Source organism: Peromyscus eremicus, chromosome 16_21 (assembly GCF_949786415.1).
Source record: "Peromyscus eremicus chromosome 16_21, PerEre_H2_v1, whole genome shotgun sequence".
NCBI classification, from domain to species: domain Eukaryota; kingdom Metazoa; phylum Chordata; class Mammalia; order Rodentia; family Cricetidae; genus Peromyscus; species Peromyscus eremicus.
In genome coordinates, this window is record NC_081432.1 from 38395711 (window position 1) to 38418589 (window position 22879).

Here is a 22879-nt window from a genome sequence, read left to right on the forward strand (position 1 = left end):
AAAGCTACCTGCCTGCCTACCTGCATGAGGCATTGCACCCCAAGATACTATGACTGGCTGGACTAAAGCACTTCAGGAAATACTATTCTAAGGACACAAGCTGAGCAGGAACTGTCAGACTTGACCTCCCTGATCTCAGGGTATTGCATTCCCATCACATTCCCCAGTTATTCTATAAAACAACACATGAGAAAGGGTAAGAACTAGGTTGATCTAAGGCCACCTGGAGACCTTTTCTGCTGGTATCACCATACAGAGCACCAGTAAGACCTGTGCATGATGAGATGGGTTGGCTAATCCCCTTAGTGATGCCACAGGGATCCACAAAATATAGGATTTTTGCACTCAAATGGGTCTTCTGATCATCTGATCCTGGCAGGTCAGGAGATGGAGTGCCACCACCCAGGCTTCAGTTTGTGTTGCTGACTTCCAGCCATCATGGATTCTTTCCTGGATTACTCTAAAGAGGAAACCAAGGGACCTTGTCGGGCTGCTACAACCAACATGGCTGTATGTCACTCTTAACCCTCCTCAGGTTTATCACAGCCAAACACTGGTCTCTGCCCTGTCATCAGGCAGAGCCATTTGGGAACTCTTATCAGAAGACTTTGTCCAATGGAATTTGACCTGATTCATGATTTCACCTTTAAAACAACTTTTACCACTAACCCAAGATCATCATGAAAGGAAAAGTCAATTTTTATTGTGCACGGATGAATATGTTTTTGGGTGACTTGATCTCCTTGGACAGATAGGATTCCAGCCTAGTACTGTTTGGATAGCCTTAGGCTCTTTCTACTATAAACATTTTGTAACCAGCAGTTTCTATCCCACAAAAGCACTTTACCCACTTTTCATGTTATTTTCCATGTTCCTTTCAGCTCTTCTGGCCAAGAGCAGGTTGTAAGAATCCCTTGACTCTCAACCTCACTTTGGTGGCACTCCAACCCTAGTCATCTGATACCCAATGTATCTGAAGCATGGGAAGTTTGATTGAAAAATGATGAATAGACCATAAACAGGCATTGATTTAAACCATGGTGATTACAAAGATTTATTGCTCCAAGAAGCATACATTGACTGAAAAAAAAAAGTGAGGTCAAATTTTGACATTGAATTAGCAATAAATATTGATATATACTCGAGCAGAAAGGCAGTAGATATAAACACTCAGTGCATATTGAATCTAAAAATGAGTCATTTGCTCCTTCCATTCCTCATTCCCATGGTGTACACACACACACACACACACACACACACACACACACACACACACACACACAAAATGTCTCGTTAAAACATAAGAAAGAAGACGTCCTGATGAAGAGATATTTGGACAGTATCCTTGCCAGCCATGGGGAAACTGAATCTTCCTACAGCCATGAAAATGAAGCTCTTCACAGCTTGATTTTCGTTCAGGAACTGGAATGGTTGCAAGATAGCGTCAGAGAAGAGACCCTTCTTACCACAGTTACTTGGAAGAGCATTGCTCCTTTCTACTCTGTTTCAGAAAGGACTATTTGATTTCATTAAAAACTGGTGGTTTCAGAACATGAAAGGTGCATGTGTGCAGGTCACGGGTCTGGTTGGAAAGCAAGGCATGTGGTCAGCAATGTACTGGGAAGTCGCCTTGCATTTTGTTCAGATATTGTGATTTTATACCATTTAGAATACTTCCTCCTACTGCCTGCCTACCTACTCATGGACAGTCCGTCTGTCTTTTTGTCTCCTTTTGGGTGATGCAGGCTGTTTTCCTATGGCCCACTGAGTTTCATATGCAAGCACCTGCCACAGTCTTGGGTTTACAAAAGTTGACCCTGATGTTCAATAGATAGCATTTTAACTACACTGTGACATCATTGAAATTGCATAAAATTCACGTATATATTTATATAATGAAAACATGTATTGATATATAGTAAAATCTGTATTCTGGGAGATCTGCGACCTGGACAAAATGAAGAGCTTTGAAAAATAGCCAGCCATCACGGCATGCTCCTGTAATCCCAGCACTTGAGATGTGATGGCAGGAGAATCAGAAGTTCGATGTCATTCTTAGCTTCATGGTGAACTTGAGGCCAACCTGGGATACATAAGTCCCTGCTTAAAACAAACAAACAAACAAACAAACAAATAATAAGCAGAAAAGGAGGAACCTCCCATGAGCAGAGTCAGCCCCCCAAGCCCAGCCTTCCTCTCAATGGCTGTGCTCCTCTGCCTCATCTAGCTGCTAGCTACCTCTGAGTTAATCTACCAAGGGGACCATGTCACAGCCAGGGCTGGAAGATACCGTTATCACATCTCTCCACAGACTCAGTTTCTTGTACTTCAAAACAACAAGCAGCCAGCCTGAGGCAATGCTCCTTCATTCCTGCAGCAGGAAGCAGGAAAACGTAAAAGCAAAATATCTTTGAAAGAAATTAAGAAAAGTTTAAATAATTGAAGACATATTCTGTGTTCCTGGATTAGAAGGTAGAATCTTTATGGTGGAATGCAAGTATTGTTAAGGTGGAAGGCTAGCGTTGTTGTGGTGGAAGGCTATCACTGTTAAGGTGGAAAAACTTCCCAGATTCATCTACAAGATTAACAAATTCACGTACAAATTTCAGCTATGTCCTTTAGAGCAATTTTCACAGATCCTAAAATTAACATAGAGTTTAAAGGAACCCCACATAGTTAAGCCCACCTGTCCTAGAACAGCAGCCTCCAACCTGAGCATGGAGCAGACCTTAGGCAGCAGGCATGGCTGGTGATAGGAGGGGGAAGGCGTAGCTAGGCTGGACAGCAACCAGATGGAGCTGGGAGAGAGAAGTCAGCTCAGAGCGCTGCCAACTGAGATGGCGTGGAGCAGATGCCACAAGGAAAGAGCAGCAGTCCCGCCCCAAACACCTGACCTTGGTGCCCTGGGGTAGGGAGGGCTAGCAGCAAGCAGGAGGAGAGAAAGGGGGAGATAAAAAGAGGTTCTTAAAAGACCTGGGAGATCAGGAGCACAGACCTTTAGGTACATTTAAGAAAACATGTGTTGTGAGGCCAGCTTCCTTGCACGCCTGTTGAAGATGAGTATGGGGATACAGTATGTCTCAGTCCTTCTTGTCATGATCCACTTTTAGAAATATCAAGGGGTCACTTCAGTGGTTCTGCCCTTATGGAAAGTTTGGCTTTGGGGAGGCTGAAGAAAGTCCACGTTTGAAGTGGGTTAAAGGCATAGTTTTGAGATGGAGATTACAGGAAGATCCCAATTGGACATTTATATACAAAAGAGATGGGTGGGGCTAAAGAGTGGTTCAGTGGTTAAGAGCACTTGCTGGTCTTGCACAGGACTTATGTTCTGTTCCCAGATCCTATAGCACCCAACTGTAATTCCAGTTCCAGGGGATCCGACGCCCTCTTCAGGCCTCTAAGGGACCTGAACTCGCATGAACACGTACACACACAATTAAAAATAAAATTAAGATTAAAAATGTTAAGATATTGACATACATGAAATTCAGATTTGCTGGTCACAACAAGTGGATGTGTCTTGGTGATGATGAATTTTCTTATGAGTGTTTTATTAAAGAAATAAAAACATGAAACTGTGAGAGGGAAGATTATGGAGAGAAGTTTGATGAAAAGATGTGATTATGCTTTGCTAACTTTGGAACTAGGAATACACATGACCTTAGTGTAGTCTTCAAGGTCAGTTAGGACATTCTCACTTAATGGCCACGTCCCCATATGTTCTTGTCATATCTATGTAGTTCAATTTCATTTTGGTCAGAAGGAAGTGTCATATTTTCCAATACATAAAGACTGTGCAGTTATTCAAAATGCCCTCCTTAGATGATAGAGAGCCAAAGAGACCTAAAGAAAAGGGTGACTGTGACATCATATTGGTGTTTGACTTGCCAGGACCTGAAAAACACTCTAGGTTAATAAAAATGTAGCTCAAAACCTGGGAAATGCACTATTTGTGGGACCAACACCATGATAGATAAAATGATGGCCCAGGCCTAAAGAAACAAAGGCAGATAATGGGAAACTGAGCACGCTGCCTCAGACAGCCTGGCAGTATCCTCGATGGTTGATTGAGATTGCTGTAGGGAGAAAGGACATTCAGCCTGGATCAGACAGTGTATCTGTGTTCCCAAGAGGTTAAAAGTACACCTGTTTATAGGATTTTAATAGAAAATGTTGTAGTATGCCCAAAACATGTTGTCTCTAAGCAGAGAAGACAAAAGAAAGCCAAAGGAGAGAAGAAAGACCTACCAGAACATGCAGTCTTTAGAAAGAAAGGAACCTTCACCCTGCCAGAGGGCCTGAATCTTTGGTGAAATAATTGATGTTGAGCTTCAGGAGGAAGAAGCCCAGAAGCTTTGGGGTCAGTAGACGTATTAAAGCAAAAAGGCATTTCCACCAGAAAGGAAAGTAAGCATAGGTTGAAAGAAGTGTCATTAAAATAAGAATGGCAAGAACCGGTCAGCAGAAGTGGTGGCCATGGAAGGTCTGGAGCGCTCTACAGGCATGGCGGCAACCCCTAAGGAGTAGCTTCTGTGAGCTGTGATGGGTGTACTGGAGAGGCAACTGCCATAGGTGGTGGCAGTGATGGGACCAACTATCTACCCCTTTGTGGTCCTGTTTTTCTTGGTCAGGGTGGCTATTTCAGCAAAGGGAATTACAGAGGTGGAGTGCTCACCAATGGAAACAATAGCCAGAACTTCACAGGACGAGGCTCCAAAATCACCCTCAGCAAGCACTACAGGGATATTATGAAATACACAAATGTATACACATTTCTCCAGAACACTAACAAGAAATTGATTTTTTTCTTTATTAGACTAGCTCTCCAAACATTCTACAAGAGGGGGTGCTGAGGTTTCCATCTCTAGAAGCTTTGTGGGTTGATTTTTTGTCTTTTCTTTTTGAGCACTTCTTTTACATTTATTTTCTTTTTAGATATGTGTACACAGGTGTTTGTCATGTGTGTGAAGTTGACCACAGAATTAAGAGGTTGTTGGATCCCTGGGAAGTGGAGTTGCAGATGGTGATGAGACACCTTACATGAATGCTAGAAGCCAACCCCCGACCCTGGGCAAGAGCAGCAAGGGCTCAAAACTGCAGAGCTATCTCTCCAGGCCCTAGGAAGGCTTGTTGGTTCATTTTGCTTGTTTGTTTTCTGTATAATATAACTGACATAATTGGGAATGAAGATAAAACTTGGAGTCAATAGTGAGAAAATGGAGCATGTAAAGAAGGGCTGTCAAAAATATAAAGCTTGATTGCATTACTTGTAAATGCTCAAATGTGTGAAAGTTGAACACATTTTTTTTCATTTGTTCTGCCTTTTGATTCTGAAAAGAAATCTGTCTTGTCCCACTTCTAGTTGAAACTTGCAAATCCACTTGTCTAGTGGGATCTCTATGAAGTTAGCTATGTCTGGATGTCCTCCTACAGAATACTGTATAACTAGTGTACTCATGGTAGTCAACACTACCATCATTGTGATCCAATAAATTTATATCTTAGTCCTTAATCTCATCAGTTCTAGAGTGCATAACTCCTAAGCCTGCTAATTTCCTTTGTGTATTGAAAAAAAAGTGAGTGAAGAAATTTATGTTTGTTGACAATAAAAATAATTCATTTAAAAAATAACAAAGATACTTATTTATCTTCCCTCAGGAGTCATGTTGTAGTGTAATCCTTCCTTACCATGCTACACCACCACACTCATTAGGACTCCATCATTGATGTTTGTGGAATCTTTGAGTTTTAGATAGATCACTGAAAAGCATAAACATGTATTTTAATACATGTATTTACATTTAAACTTATTGTCTTACTTCTAATTATTTTCTTTCTTCTGTCTGTCTTTGCAACTTTCCCTAGTTTTTTTTTTTATCTATGCCAATCATGTGCCATTATTTTTCCTTTCCATTATATTTTCCCATCATACATATGTGTTATTGTTTACTATATGAAATAACAACATGTTGTGTAGCAGTTACTCTGAGATTACAACCTTCATCTTAAAGGAAAGCTTGTTAAAATACAGGACATTGGAGGAAAGGTGGGGCAACAGGATATTCTAATGTGAAAGCTTATTCCAACACTAAATGTGTTAAGAGGGAGTAAAACAACAGGATTCCATCCTTCAGGGAAGCTCATTAAACCTGGGAAGTGAACAACTCAAAGGCTTTAGGAAGTCCCTGAATTTGACCAGATCCATTAGACCTCTTCCTCCCATTTTTAGTTACTATTCTAGCACTTGAGGAGATACCATGACCCAGGCAACTTATAAGACAAAGCATTTAATTGAGGGCTTGTTTACAGTTTCAGAGGGTTAGTCCATGACCATCATAGTGGGAAGCAGACGGACAAGACACGGGAGTATTAACTGAGAGCTCACATCTTGATCCACAACCATGAGGCAGAGAGAGCTAACTGGGAATGAAGTGGGCTTCTGAAACCTCAAAGTTCACCCCCAGTGACACACCTCCTCCAATAAGGCCACCCTTCCAATCCTTCCCAAATAGTTCCATTAACTAGGGACCAAACATGAAAAACTTGTGAGCCTATTGAGGACATTTTCATTCAAACCACATACTCTCTGAGCATTTGGAAGCTGTAAGGACTTTTAAGAGGCATTCTTAGACAAGCTAAGCTGCGTAAAAAGAGCAGAGACTAGCTGAACTACCTGGAAGAGACTCAGACCAACTGAACTATGTGGAAAGGACTCCAGTCTGTTGAGCTGCCTGTAGGCTGTGCAGTGTGCTCCAGGTTCCTATCTTTTGTGAGCTGTCACCCATGCCGGGGTGGACTTTGGTGATGCATCTATTTTCAAATAATTTCTCCTCCTGTAAATAAACCCCTCCTCCATATTCTTGTAAGTAAACCTAATAATCGATTCACCAGGTTGACTTGGGTGATATCCTCACTTGGGTCTGTTGTTAATACCCTCTCTGATGTGAGTAGACATTTATTCATGTCTTCCCAGAAATAATGTCACACAACAAATACACACACTTGATGTATTATAGTCTGCATTAAACACTTCCAGAATAATTTTAGAAAATAAAATTTGAAGTCATTGACCTCTCTCTCATGATTTGTGTTAATAATACCATACATTCCTCCACATACTCTAACCCCATTAAGCAGCCATGTGGCACTCTCAAACACTAAGTACCCATTTGGATTCCTCTTTTCCTGGGCTCCTCCTGCCTTTCAGCCTTACCCAACTCCCATCAGGAGACGTTTTCCTTCTTTATGAAGAACTCTATTAAAACATTTCTATTTCCTTATGGAAAGTCAGCAGATTATTTCCATTTTTGTTCGTGATAATGTCTTTACTTTTCTTTCATTGTAGGACAAGATCTCTGGAAGTTAATCATGTCAGATCCATGGTCAAGACCAAAGGGAGAAGAAATGTGTTCTTGCTTGCCTAGCTCATATTTTTTCCACTCTTGCACAGTTCAGTCTGTGCCTCTCACAGTAGGCGGAGTACTAAGAAAAGCCCTGGACAAGCCTGTAGACCAAGTCAGTGCTTCCAAGCCCTCCCTGAGCTCTCTTTCCAGCTTGTGGAAAAGCTGACAATTAAGGCTAACCATTACAAGTATCTTCTGTCTAATACATGAAAGCCATACATCACGCTTGTCAGTCAGTTCTCTGATTCTTGATTTTTGTTCCATTTATTGATTTTTCCCTTAACCAACTCTTTTGTGCATTTATATTTGTTTCAAATTCATATATAAACCCTGCAAACTATTTATTTATGGGCTACCCATAGCAACGTGTATGGCATGTAGGATTAAAATCAGGGTGAACACATCTATCTCATCAAGCACTGATGCTCTCTTATAACGAAAATATTAAAAGTATTTTCTTCTTAATTTTTGAAACATATCTTTTTGTTTCTTTTAATCTGGAATGCATAGCTATCAACTCTACTTCATCCCACTGTGGTGAGAGTTGTCACTCAACTTTCTCTGTTGAGGTAACTCTGGAGGGCCATGTCCATAGTCCAGGACTTGTGTAGCTAGCAGAAGAAGACTATTGCTAAGTAAGAACTTATTTAATGCTTCAGAAGGAAATTAACTCAGACTAGAGATTAGATCAGGCCCAGTGTGGTTCCATGTGCCTATAATTCCAGCAGCCGAGAGACTGAGGCAGAATGATCAGGATTCAAAGCCAGCTTCCACATTCCACCATGTAGCAAAACCTGTCTCCAAAAATAATCTCGGAACAGGTCAGACCAACGGCACAGCTATAAAATCCCTTGTTAAGTCCTTTCAAATGGATGGAGGGGGCTCCTCACAATCTCTAGGAGATCCTTCCCATAGCCATCATACATCTCATCTCAAGAAATTTCTAAAATACAATTTTCCTCAATATATAAGAAATATATATACTGTAAATATTTTTTTCAGCTTGGCCTGAAAGGAATGGATACAGCCCAAAATGAAAACCATTTTGCAGCCTCTGCCATCTCTGAGAGCTCTGAGAAACAACAGTTAGAATCCAACTCGGTGGCCCTGGGCACATGTACAGTACTCATTAGACTCAGTGGGTTGGTTTTTTGTTTTTAAGAGAGATGAAGTTTGCAGGGAGGTGGGAGATTTCTTAGGGGACAGGAGAAATCATACACATGTATGAAACTTTCAAAAAATAAAAAAATGCACAGAAAAACAAAAAAAAAAGTCCTATTCAGCTGCATACATCCCTTTTTCTACGGAAAATAGAGAAGAGGAGGACAGGAGAAACAGGACACCATTCCCAGGATTGGACTGAAGAAATGTGCTCAAGCCAGTTCCATGGCTGCTACAGGCCAGTGGCCTTTACATCCCCTCCACTGCTTCCTGTTTGCGTCTACCATACTGTGCGTTGGAATTAACTTTCCTGCTGGATGATCTGCTGTGGTGAATTCTTGTCGGCACCATCCTATTTTGAATGACAGTGGAGAGATGCCCTGGCCCTTCACTCACGGGCCTTCAATCTAGAAGACACAGTGATGAGGAGGTGGCAGAGGGATAAGACCTCTGTCTCCACCTTTGCATCTGACTGAGATGAGAAGATCATGGTCTTCAAGACTGTGCCTGATGCTCTGGGGAAGAGACAGGAAGTGATTGGAGATGTTTGCGCTCTGCTTCTGCCAGGGACCTGGGTCACTGGATGCCAGGGAAGAAGATCTGTGATGCCAGGTGGAAGAAACAGCCCTCCATGTCACACACTTGCTGAGTGGATCTGTGATGACCTGTGACTCCACTAACTGACAGAAAGAGAGATGAAAAAACACTGATTCTGGGCCAGCACACACCACCACCCCACACCCCACCCCACAAGGACCTGGCCACAATGGCTAGGCAGGTGGGGAAGCCCCAAATTGCCTGTCCTACTTAAAAGTCTGTTGGTGGAGCACTTGCTGCACAATTATGAGAACCTGAGTTTGACTCCTCAGTACCCTTGTAAAAAGACAGTTACGGCCACACGAACACTTGTAGCCCCAGCACCACACTGGGTGGAGCCAGAAGGATGGCTGGGGTATTCTGGCCTAGCTCCAATTCCAGAAAGGAAGACCAAATCAGAGAATGACTGAGAAGGATACCTGGTGTCCTTCATGTACATACACACGCTAAAATAGATACACATACACGTGTACACAGCCTGATAGCCCTGTGAGTGACCCATGTAGATACCACACAGAAAGGCTAAGCAAGGGAGAAGAGACAGGAGAGGGAAATAGCTGTGGGCATCAACATCCCAGGGTCTCTCCTAAGGTACCAGGTATGCAGGAGCCATCTTAGACTTACAGCAAAGTTAGTCTGAGGACAAACTGCGTCCCCAGCCAACGCCCCTAGAGCAGAATGCCAACCCAGGTGTGTACTGCCTCCCATGCACACATACTCAATGCCGTGTTTAAGGCACTACTCTGACAGGTTGTCATATGAAACAGCTAGAATTCAACCTTACCAGAAGCTCCGGGACTCTCAGGGTAAGTTGATGCACCTTGCAACCCTCCCATCTTTACTTCCTCAGTACCTCATTCTCATTGTGTGGCTTCCAGACACACAGCAAGCATGTCTGCCTTCATGCCTTGACTGACATAGCCTCCAGTTCTCCCACTTTGGGGGAACTCTTGTGTTTCCCCCAAGGAGGCTAAAGTAAACTCTGGAAGTACTTAAAAGAACAGAGGGTGGAATCATGTGCTCCCATGCTTAAACCAAAGGGAAAGATGGAAGGAGAAAAGAGCTAGCTGGAGGAGCTAGCTTTATGGCTGCCAAGCAGTGAGCCAACATATGGCATCTATTACATGTATATTTATGCACATAGATTTTTGGTAACATTATCATCCGTATGCAGAAAATTGCCCACCTGCCAGCAAGTGTACTTTTTCAAAAATGGCCAGATGTCTCTACCCAACCTGGAGAGTAATTTTGGAACCATAAAATGACAGCTCAAGTATGAGTGCCCTTTCAAAGAAAACCATTGTATGTAAAGACTTCAGATTGCTTCTGACTTAATCCCAGAAACACAAAATAAATGAGACCACATAGTTTCTGAAAACGCACAGTTAATCTAAAGGCCAGATGCCTTAATGAGTGGGCAGTTCTTTACTCTTTGTGAAATATTTTTCTGTGTCTTTATTGTTGAAAATTTAAAATGTATATAAACTCAAAAAATATTTTATGCAAATGCTGAGTGTCATAATGAACCATGGCTCCTATCTGTTTTGCTTGGCATTTATTCGTTTTTGGCAAGTCCTTATTCTTCTACATGCATCTCCATTTTCCAAATTTTTCTGCAGAAAATCTAGATTACATATTCCAATTCACAGACATTTGAAAGGTTTTTGTGGCAAAGAGTGCTTCCACTCCAGAGGACCCAAGTTCAGTTCCCAGCACCCACACCAGGCGGCTCACAACTGCCTATAACTCCAGTCCCAGCAGATCCAAAACCCTCTTGTGAATTCCTAAGGTACCTTTACACATATCATACAACCACACAGACACATACATAAATAAATACAAAAATAAGTGTTAAAAAACATTTTAATGTGTGTCTTTACAAAGGGAGGATACTTTTCAAAATATCAGATTTTAAAAATTGACCATAATTATTTCATATTATCATTTTTCAGGCTAATGTTCATACTTTTGATTGTCTTAAAAATGTTTTTGTTCCCTAGTGATTTCTATCAAAGACTATTGGGGTTCAGCCTTTCTATAGTCTTCTCCCCAGAGTTTCAGAAGAGACACTACCAGTAGCAGATTCATCTGAGGGATACTCGAATGAATCTAAGTACACTGAGTTCTTTAGTCCATTCACTTCATTCTTCTAAGTCAAAATCCTCTATACAGCTTCTGTTCTCATTGTTAGGATTCTGCTACTCCAGCCATATGACCGTACATGTGCAGTTTAGTAGCTAAGCAAGGGGTCTTACATCTTACATCATCAGTGTGCTGCATGATTGCGCAAATGTGAGCATCGTGGCCATGCAATCAGTGCATGCGTGGCATCGCTCTGTAAGCCCACCTCTGCGCACATATGCAGGGGAATCTTTTTTTTTTTTTTTTTTTTTTTTGAGACAGGGTTTCTCTGTGTAGCTTTGCGCCTTTTCCTTGATCTTGCTCTGTAGACCAGGCTGGCCTCGAACTCACAAAGATCCACCTGCCTCTGCCTCCCGAGGGCTGGGATTAAAGGCGTGCACCACCACCGCCCGGCATGCAGGGGAATTTTTAAAAAGCTAGACACAGACTCCTCCCTTCTTCTTCCACCCTCCCCCCCCCCTCTCTCTCTCTCCCTCTCTCTCTCTCTGGCACATGTCTCTGCCCCAAGCCTGGCCATGCTCTTTTCTGTCTCCCCACTTCCTCCTAATAAAGCTCTGATACTGGGTTTTGTCCTGCCTCTGACCTTTCTCTCACGGTAACCAGCAACGCTTATTATTTAAAACCAACACTCTTACTTGGCTCCTCTCTGTCCCTTCTTCTGTCCTCTCATAGTTCTATCTATGTTCCTTCCATCTTCTTTCCTCTCTCCTCTCTCCCCAGTCCAGTTTTAATCCACATGCAATGTGCAGTTCTCTGGCTTCTCTGCTTTGTGCTCAGGTGGGGCAAATCTGCTCAGTAGCTAGGAAGCCTGCATCATAGCTTAATGCACCTGGTATGTGTAAGCCCTTTTGTTCTGAGTTCATTGTTAAAGGGGAAGTCTAGAGATATCACTTGGGCTATGGAAGAAAGGGTTAATCTTAATTTGCACAAGAAGTGAAAGTTTGTACCTAACACCCACCTGGCCTCCAAGAGGCCGTTGTCTCCATATGGATATTTACCTTAATTCAAGAGACTAGCAGGTGGTCTGGAATGCTTGTCTATCTGCATTTTGTCCTTGGATGTTGAGAGGTATCTCAGATAAAGTGCCTTTGTCCAGAGAAGGCCCTGGCCCTGGATACTTACTAATGGAGATAATTACAGAAGACAGATATCTGAGTCTAATGCTAATAATGGGAAACAAAAGCCTGGAAAAAGGAAGTCTTGCCTGTGTCACAGTTGGGGGAAGTATCCAAATCCCTCAACTGTATAGGGGAAATAGTGCCCAATGAATGATCAAATACACTGTTCTAGGCATGGAAAAGCTACAATAGCACATGAAAAATTCATAGCAGGAAACAGCTAATATTCAAAAGCCAGTATCACCAAGACTCCTTAAGACTTCACTTTATCCTCTGGAAAGACCCTTGGCTTCTTCCAGGTATTATTACCTTTTGCCATGGTTAGCTGAATTCCTGCTTCATACTTCTGCATCCCACAGCAGATTTCCTCATAGTGTTATCCAAATGAAGCACTGGATGACTTGTTTCTTGAGTCTCTTTTATCTGTAGATCTTTGTCCTATCTCTTTTTTTTTCTCTTGTAGTTTATTACTCAAAGTAGTTAGGTAGCTTGCCCTGTAGATATTTTGTGATTTGTAATTTCCTCATTGGACTCCTGTGTCTCTTATAATCGGTCTTTGCGTGTAGTTTTGAGCATATTTGTATTAGATCGCAGGGGTTCAGCTATGCCCCTTTGCAGCTTCTCTCCCATCCCAAGAAGAGCAGACAGGCTTCCCAAGGTGGCCTTCAGAACACAGAAGTGCAGGGTAAGACATGCCAACATGATCAGCTTCCTGCCTTCCAGGTCCAAGGAAACATGTTCTGTGACTTTATATCCTATTTAGTTGCAAAGCTGCTTAGCTACTAGCATGCAGCAGCCCCAAAGCACATTCGCGGCAGCCTACAAGGCACATTAACTTTCCATTAAATCCTTACTCCTAGCCAGAGACACTTCCCCTTTAAGAGTTTGTGAGGTTAAGAGCACTGGTTGCTCTTTCTGAGGTCCTGAGTTCAATTCCCAGAAACACATGGTGGCTCACAACCATCTATAATGAGATCTGGTGCCCTCTTCTGGCATGCAGACATACATGCAGATGGAACACTGTGTTCACAATAAATAAATAAAATTTTAAAAAGAGCATATTAACATAAGGAACTTGCTCTTCTCTGAAGATTGCTGTTAGGTCTCCTACCCTAGCTTCTCTCGCTGCAGGTGGCCAGTGTTACTAAAGGATATTCCATCCCAAGTCCATCTTAGCCCCTCTACTAAACCTGAAAACTCTCACCTCTTCCCTCCCTCCACTTTCTCTTCTTTCCAGTCTTTGCTTCATCAGTGATGGTGTGCCCTCTCTTAAAAGATGCCAAGTGCATTTGTCTCTGTGATGACAACAGTCGTCAGTGGTAACACATATACCCACCAGTTTACTCTCAGTTACAAAACGGAGGTGTTCTGCTGTTATATTTCTTCATTTGTGAACTAAAATGGCTTTAAAGGGGCAACTTGGCCTACACAGTGGTGTGCATTACATAAAAAGGTGGAGAAAATGCCTGCTGCCATTGATAACTAGTTTCTAAACTACTGTGACACCATCATTTGATATAAAGGTACAGCATTAAAAAGCTACAGGGCCTGGAGAGATGCCTTAGTGGGTAAGGCTGTGCAGGCAAGCACCCCAGCAGTCTGTAAAAACTGGTCCCCTCTGTGGTTTCCTAGGCAGTCAGAGACTTTCCGGGTAAATCTATGTGCACTGATGGAGGCAAGGTGGAAGCAGTGGGCAGCAACCTCTCTTAGTGGTATTGAAAACTGGCTGTCAAGGCCCGGGCCTGGGGAGATCACTCAGTCAATGATGTGTTTGCCTCACAAGTGTGAGAATCTGAGTTTGGACCCCCAGAACCCATGAAAAAAAAATGCCAGACACAATAGCACATGCTTGTAACTCCAGTGTAGGTGAGATAGGAAGTGCACACAGGTGGATCCCTGGAAGCTCATGGACCTAGTCAGGCCTCCTTTGTGAAGTAGAGACCATGGGAGACTATGTTGTCTAACTGGCCTGGTAGGGTGTTACGTCAGAAGTAATATCCATTTTCCTTCAGAGCTTACAGAGACCTAGGAAGTTCTAAAGGGAGGCTCCTTAAGACTCTGGAAGTTGAGGCTTGAAAGATGGATCCACAGTTACGAGAGTTTCTTGTATTAATGATTAGTCTTTGTTATCAATTTGATTGGACCTGGAACCAACTAGAACATAAGCCTATGGGCCCGCTGGTGAGGGGCTTCCTTGGTCAGATTATTTGAAGTAGGAAGTCCCGCCCTAAATGCAGATGCATCACCTTGTGGCAGTCCAGGTAAAAGGACATGGAAAAAGGAAACTTGGCTTTTTGCCTTCTTGCTCTCACTTTTGTTGGCAAGTTCATCAACTTGGCTGTTGCTGCTGCATTCTGTTACTTGTATTAGGACCAGGATTTTACAGTTTCTAATGTAGAACCAAGACCAGCAGCTCTCCAGGAAGCCCCAGGCCTTTACCAGCAGGTTGGGACTGCTGAGCTATCCAGCATCATGGGTTTCACAGCTACCAGGTTCTTGACCTCTCCAGCATGGGACGGCCATTGCTATACTTGTAACATAACCTGTAAATCACTATAATAAAGCGTGTGTGTGTGTGTGTGTGTGTGTGTGTGTGTGTGTAAATATTTTTTCATACTGTCTGTTCTGTTGATTTAGAGAACCACACTGTTCTTCCAAAGGACCTGAGTTCAGTTCTCAACACCTATGTCAGGCAGTTCACAATCTCCTTTGTTCTAGTTTGTTTTCTGTCACTGTGATAAACACCATGACCAAAAGTAACTTGGAGAGGAGAGGGTCTATTTCATTACAGCTTATAGTCCACCATGAAGGGAAGTCAGGGCAGGAACTCAAGTCAGGAACCTGAAGGCAGGAACTGATGCAGAGGCCACAGGGGAGTGCTGCTTACTGACTTACTCCTCAGAATCAAGTTCAGCTGCCTTTCTTATACCTCCCAGGATCACCTTCCCAGGGAGAACACCACCCACAACAGACTAGGCCCTCCCACATTAATATTAACCAAGAAAATGTCTCACAAAAATTGCCTACTGGCCAAGGTGATGTAGGCATTTTCTCAGTTGAAGTTCCCTCTTTCTAAGTAACTCTTGTTTGTGTCAAGTTAACAAAAAACAAAACAAAAGAAAAAACCCTAACCGACATACCCCTGTAACTCCAGATCTAAAAGTTCTGATGCTGTCTCAGGTTCCTTTATATGCATGGTATTCATTCACAAGACACATATACATACATAAAAAAATAATTTAAAAAATGTTAGAGCTTGGGAAATAAACAACTCAGGCATCTCAGGAAGTCCCTGAAACTGACCAAATGCATAAGACCTGTGCATCCCCAAGGTTATATGAGTAGTGGAGTACTGCTTAGGAGACTGAGACCAGCTGAGCTGCTTGAAAGAGAAATACTTCAAGTAGTCAAGATGCCTGTCAGCTGGACAGAGAATTCCAAAATTCCAGCTGTACTGACCTGTCACCTATGCTGTGATAGGCTTTTGGTGAGGCAGCTAGCTGTCTTTGAGTCGTTTCTGCCTCTGTGAGAAACCCCTCACCCATACTCCAGTGAGCTCATCGATCACCATGCTGGTCTCTGGCGGTATCCTTACTTTGGTCTGTCATTGGTTCTATATTTGGGGTGAGTAGACATTTGTTCATGTCTCCCCAGGAATAGTGTCACACAGCACAGGATGAAAATGGTGTGTCCCTTGTTTTGACAATTAGACCATTGAAACAAGGGGCTCTATGAAATTGGACTTATCTAAGGAAACTTATGTTGATTAAAAAGGGAGAGAGAGACAGAAAGAAAGTCTAAAGCCTGGGCCAGCCAGAGGGGAAAAGGAAGATTTACCATTTGTTAAACCATCTTATAGAAGAGATAATGATGGGCCAGTGGTGAGCAGGATCTTACACTGCCCAGCACAGTGTTATGCCTAGATATGCACTAGATATGCACTGGCCTCTCCTTAAACCTTAGCATCATTTCAGTATCCTAAAGATCAACGTTGGGGTAGGAGGAGTCACTGGATATCCCCCCAATGTGGTCCCACTGAATAAATACCCTTTCTCTGCTTTTCATTATTAATTTGCTGTTTTAATTGGCTGCTTGAGGACGAGTGGCCTGATCTGGATTCTTGGGGCAGCCTGTGACCCCAAGAGGTGGGATGCCTTTGAGTACTGACACAAGAGATTATCCTCTGATCTCTACATGCATGGTACACATGCATGTACCCCACACTCATGAAGCCACATGAACAATCCCCACACACACATAGTCACACACACACACACACACACACACACACACACACACACACACACCAGCCATATGAGCAAATCCACACACATAGACTCAGTTTCTAGGAATTTATCTATCCTCTAAACAGGCTGGCAGCCCAATATACTGTGAACCTTTTGTGTACACAGGCTACCTGCAGGGCAGAGAATTTTGTCTGCAGCACAAGCCTTGTGATTGCTGGTTTTATGTCAGCTTGGTATAGGCTCAGTCACTGGTAAGGAAGGAGCCTCAATTGAGAAAATGCCTCTATAAGATCAGACTGTATGCTAGCCTGTAGGGCATTTTCTTAATTAGTAATTGATGGAGGAAGGGCCCAGCCCATTGTAGGTGGTGCCATCCCTGGGCTGGAGGTCCTGGGTTCTATAAGAAAGCAGGCTTAGCAAGCCATGTGGAACAAATCAGTAAGCAGTACCCGTCCACGGCCTCTGCATCAGTTCCTACCTTCAGGTTCCTGCCCTGTTTGAGTTCCTGTCCTGATGAGGAGGAGTGATGTGGAAGTGTACGCCAAATAAACTCTTTCCTCCCCAACTTGCTTTTGCTCATGGTGTTTCATTGCAGCAATAATAACCCTAACTAAGACAAGCATTTTCTGCTGGAGCTTCTATTGAGGCAAATTTCCAAGCCAAAGCCTTAGAGGATATGCTATGGCAACTAGTTCAGAGACCATTACCAAGCATTAAATTTTAGTAATGTTCACAGCCTGAGACAAAAGCACATAAGGCTAAGAAGCACATTAGCAAGCCTTCCAGAGCCTGCTTCTGCTCACCAAGTAGCGGAGGGTGAGCAGAAGCAGGAGGGTCTTGAAGTCCTGGAGTGGGAGGCATCTTCCCCTTTCAGGCTAGTCTAGGTCAGAAATAAAAGCACCTGTGTCTTCTCTCTTCAGGTGTTCATTCAATATAATTTGCCCCAATCCCTGGGTTACGTCAGGGAGGGGCTATGGCATGAACTAGGAGAGTTCAGAGAGCACAACTCTGCCATGCCAGGCACAGAACTCTGTAGACTCAGCACAGTTATTAAAGTGAATGAATGGGCCACTATGGAAAACAGCAAGCTGTGCCTCAAAAATATTAAAAATAGAACAACCACCAAAGATGCTCCTTCTGGGTATTTACCCTAAGGGATCTGAAGCAGAGTCTCTACAACATGTTGGCACAGCCACGTCCATAGCAGCATTAGTCACAATTTCCAAAACGGGGGAACAGCCAAGATGCCACTGGCAGCTGAGTGAATAACATGGTATGTACATACAATAGAACACTGCTCATCCACATGCTACAACAGGAACCCTGAAGCATGCTAACTGCTAGGGCCAGCCGTGACAGATTACTGAGTCCACTCCTGTGAGGTGCTCCAGTAGTCAAGTTCAGAGAGATGGAGAGTAGGAGGATGAGACTGGAGGAGTTGAGCTTTCCCAGGCATGGTCCCAGTTTCGTGAAAGAGAGTTCTGCAGACAGACTATAGCCATAGTCTGACAAGAATGTGAATGTACTTAATGTCACCCCAGTGGTGGACACAATGTGTAGCAATCATCAGCTTTAATTTTAGTAAATATAGATGCTTTAGATGCCTCAGCTGTGAGCAACAGAGAACCCTGATTTGTTTTGCTTAAATATAAAGAAAATAATTTTTTTCTATGTATATTATCTCAATATGAAGAAGTCTAGAATGAATGGTTGTTTAACTTAGCAGCTCAAAGAATATCACTCAAAACCCCAGATTCTGTTTATCTTTATGTGTCACATGTTGGGTTGTTCTCTTGAGAAAATTCCTCATAGTTGCAAGGTGGTTGCATTTGTTCCAGCCTTTGCACATATTTCTCCAGTGCCCAGTCACATATATTTCTCAGTTCCCTTCACAAGAGTGAAGAAATCTCTCTTGGATAGCCCCCAACACACACATATGCTGCAGCCCCTTGGGTCTTCTGGCCTAATCAGCATCCTACTCTCATATACAAATGAACCATTGGCAAGGAGCACAGAGTCAGGGTAGACCAGCATCACTAGCATGGTGACACTCACTGAAACCAGACAGCCAGGAAGGAAGTGGGTAGCCACAAAGGTGGGATTATGCGCGAAATGAAGTCATTGAAAAGCAATTAGCTTGAGCACCAACACTGCTCAGGCTTCAGTGAAAAGCAAGACAGGATGCCCTTGTCCTTGTTCAAGGGCCTTAGTAAGTGATGAGGGCCTCATGGTGCGGTGACAGGATGAGGAGAAATCACATCAGAGGGACTTTAGGGCTGATGTCAAAGTGACTTTGTGGGAAGAAAGATTACAGGCTCCCCACTGAGCAGCAGCATCCCTGGCAGCTGGCTTGACATCTACCCTTCCTTGCCACATATTTCTAGGCGACTTGAGGAGATGGGAATCCACCAGGCATTGCTTCAGCATGAAACCTCCAGCAGCCTGGACCCAGAGACTGCTCAAAGGATGACAATACTCGACACTGTGGCACCAAGTGGCTGTTTGCTTTATTTTTGCAATTTGATGATGAGAATTTGGGCAGCATCACAGCTGAATGACTCCCAGAATGCTGCACATTCCACTTTAAAACCTGCCTGGGTCCATAAAGAGCAGGAACCATGGAAGTGCAGGTGAGCAGTGCTTACAGACAGCATGGAGATGAGCTGGCGCTGCACAGTTACCGCTCATGGATATAATTTTACTCATAAAGTCAACAGCTGATGCTTACAGGTGCTCACAGCTCTAACCAACCACAGATGCCTGAACCCCATTGCTTAATGAGCACATGATTTGGAACACCCAACCTTCAATCCTAAATTTCCTTTCTGTGATTTTATTCAATCTAAACTTCATTGGTTAAAAGCACAAATCTGACTGGCCTGCCACTTTGTTCTGAGTAGTAGGGCCAGGAGGCATGCCCCCCACCCCACTCTATGGGAGCTGACTCAAACTAAACACGGAGGAAGCTGGCTTTAGAATTAAGGATAGAAAAAAGGAGCTGTGGAATTTGCCTCCACAACTAAGGAGAGCTTCTGAGGCCAGGCATGTGTCAGGGGTGTCCCTGAGTGGAAGTCCAGAGAGGCCATGTGTGAAGCTGTAAAGGAGAAGCCTGGATTGCCTTGGGGATCTCAAGATCTTAGAGATGCCAGAGCTGTGGGATACCTGCTGAGGAAAGCTGTTAAGTGAGAGTGGAACCAGCCCAAGAGAAAGAAGTGTGTTGCAGTCAATAAAGCTGAAAGAGTTGGAAATCTGAAGATTGGTTTGCCGGAGATTGTAGTGTTTGGAGTTTGCCCAGCTGGTTTCCAGTCTTGCTATTTCCTCGCTATTCTCCCTTCCCTACATTGTGGAATGGCAATGTATATCCTGTATCATTATATGTTGAAAGTATGTGATCTTATTTTTTATTTTGATTTTATAAGGGATTACAGTTAAGAAATTACATAGATCTCAGAAGGGACTTGGAACTTTGGACTTTAAACCATTGTTGAGACTGTGATAGACTATGAACACTTTGAAATTAGACTGGATGCATTTTTTGCATTATGATATGGCTATAAGCCTTGTGGGGGTGGGGGAGGGAGTAGAATGTGGTGGTTTGAAAGAAAATGGCCCCCAAAGGGACTGGCACTATTAGAAGGCAAGGCCTTGTTGAAGTGGGTGTGGTCTTGTTAGAGGAAGTGTGTCACGGTGAAGGCAGATTTTGAGTTCTCATACATGCTCAAGCCATGTCCAGCGAGACAGTTCACTTCCTGTTGCCTGCACTACCTCTCCAACATCATATCCTCTCCAAAACCATATCTTCCTTCATGCCACCATGTCCCACCATGATGATAATGGACTGAACCTCTGAAACTGAAAAGCCAGTGCCAATTAAATGTTTTTACTTATAAGAGTTGCTGTCATTATGGTTTCTCTTTACAGCAATAGAAACCCAACTGAGACATACCCCATGATTTTCTTTTTCTTTTTTTCTTTTCTTTTTTTTCAAGACAAGAGTTTCTCTGTATAGCCTTGGCTGTCCTGGAACTTGCTCTATAGACCAGGCTGACCTCAAAAGATCCACCTGCCTGTGCTTCCTAAGTGCTGGGATTAAAGGTGTGCACCACCACCACCCATCTCATGACTTTTTTCTTTAACGTTCATATTGATGCTGTGTTTGAAAGGTCTCAATCATGTTTCTAGATAATGAGCATCTAGAAAAACAATGGTCTTGCTTAGTATGTGATAAGACAATGGTCACCTGTCCTGACAATAGCCTTCTCCATTTAGGGCTTTGCTATCTGGAAAGGTCTTTTTCTAAGTGTTTGGGGGACAGGATCTCTATGACATTTATGGGGGTGGATGTACATGAATACCCCATCTCTTAAGAGACCCCTCTAGTTTGGGAACCCAGTGCTATCCCTCACCCTAGGTATCTGGTATAATCCAGTACGCTTCAAAATATAAGTCATTCCACACAATATTAAATAGCACAAGCTGGGATGTTTCTACCACTATTCCATTCACCCAGGAATGACATGACCCCTTGTTCTAGAGTCATGGTTCTCAACCTTCATGACACTACAACCCTTTAATACAGTTTCTAGAGTTATGGTGACCCCCCAAGCATAAAATTATTTTCATTGCTACCTCATAACTATACTTTTTCTACTGTTATGACTCATAATGTAAATATCTATGTTTTCTGATGGTCTTAGGTGACCCCTGTGAAAGGATTGCTTACCCCTCCCCAATGTATCACAACCCACAGTTTGAGGACCGCTGTTATGGAGGAGTCATTTTTCTTTAGAAATAACTTTTTTCTGGGGATCTGTGAAGGAACAGAAGCATCATTCCCAGCTCCCTTTCAGAACTGGGTTTCATCTTGCTGCCATCTGTGCAGCTGTTCTCAAAAGCAAAATCTGGGGATAGAGTATATGAGGCAATGGTTGAAGTGCTTGTCATACAACTGTGTGGACTGGAGTCTGGATCCCAGGAAACCCATGTAAATGCCAGGTAGGCATAATAGCCCACCTGGAATTGGATTGGAGGGCAGAAACAAGGGATTCCTTAGTGCCAGCTGGCTAGCAAGACTACTTGGGTCAACAAGCTCTGGGTATGATTGGAAAACCCAATCTCAGTGAATGAAGTGGGAGGAAATCAAGGATGATTCCTGACATCAACCTCAGGATTCCACGTGCATGCCCACACAGGTGTAAAAACATGCATACGTATTACATGAAGAGGGAGGAGGGGGAGAAGGAGAAGGAGAAAGAAGAGGAAAAGGAGGAGGTAGGGACAGAAATCAGTTCCAGCAAAGAACAAGAATCAGCTCCCCTCTACGCTGGTGGGCAGCCCTCCATCTGGACAGTTTGCTTCTCCATCCCTCCACCTCATGTCTTCTCCACACTGACTCAGTTATTAAGCTGGGTGTTGGTGAGAGAAGAAGGCTGAAATCATCCAGGAAGTCCACAGCACTCACAGGGGGCCTGATGCCCACTGCCATCTGTGGCCTTCTGGGAACCCTGCTGATGGTCATCTGTGATGATGTGCAAGCGGGAGGAGTAGATCCTGGAAGAGCAGAGAAGTGGCTCTTCCTACCTGGTAAGTAACTCACACAGTAGCACATCTGTAGCAAAGAAAAGTGAGCATGATGAGAGGCCGTGGAATAAAACTTTCAGATGGAGGGAGAGTGGTTGTCCTGCCTTCATTTTTTGTTGCTGCAACAAAAGGTGACTTTGGTGAGCAGGGGTTTATTTCAGCTTACAATTCCAAGTTTCAGCCCAGAATTTTGGCAACTTAGGCAAGAACTCAAGCAGCCAGTCATGTTTCATCCGTAGTCAATAGCAAAGCAGAACTATGCACAGCCTTGCTTGCTTTCTTGCTGTCAGCCAGCTTTCTTCACTCTTAATGTAGGTCAGGATCCCCTGCTGTCTACACTGGGCTGGATCTTCCTGTATAAATTAATAATCAAGGAAGTGTCTTAGTTAGGGATTCTGTTGCTGTGGAGAGACACCATGACCACAGCAACTCTTACAAAGAAAGCATTTAATTGGGGTGGATCACTCATACTTTCAGAGTTCAGTCCATTATCATCATGGCAGGGAGCATGGCAGCATCCAGGCAGACATGGTGCTGGCTACATCTTGGCTTGTAGTAAACAGGAAGACACTGGCTAAACTAAGACACTGGGTGGTATTCTGAGCATAGGAAACCTCAAAGCCTGGCCCCA

General features: G+C 43.3%; 1 long non-coding RNA gene across 2 annotated transcripts in view; it reads left to right on the forward strand.

Annotated features, from left to right (window-relative positions):
- The window catches only part of LOC131926720 (uncharacterized), a 33492-nt gene extending 25865 nt beyond the window's left edge, over positions 1-7627 (forward strand). The window contains exon 3 of one of the 2 annotated variants that reach the window (XR_009383551.1): positions 7346-7627. This is a non-coding gene — a long non-coding RNA (uncharacterized LOC131926720). Of the gene's footprint in view, positions 1-379; positions 480-7345 lie in introns of those variants that run through there. The other variant, XR_009383552.1, reaches the window with a different exon arrangement.
- Positions 7628-22879: the final 15252 nt, after the last annotated feature.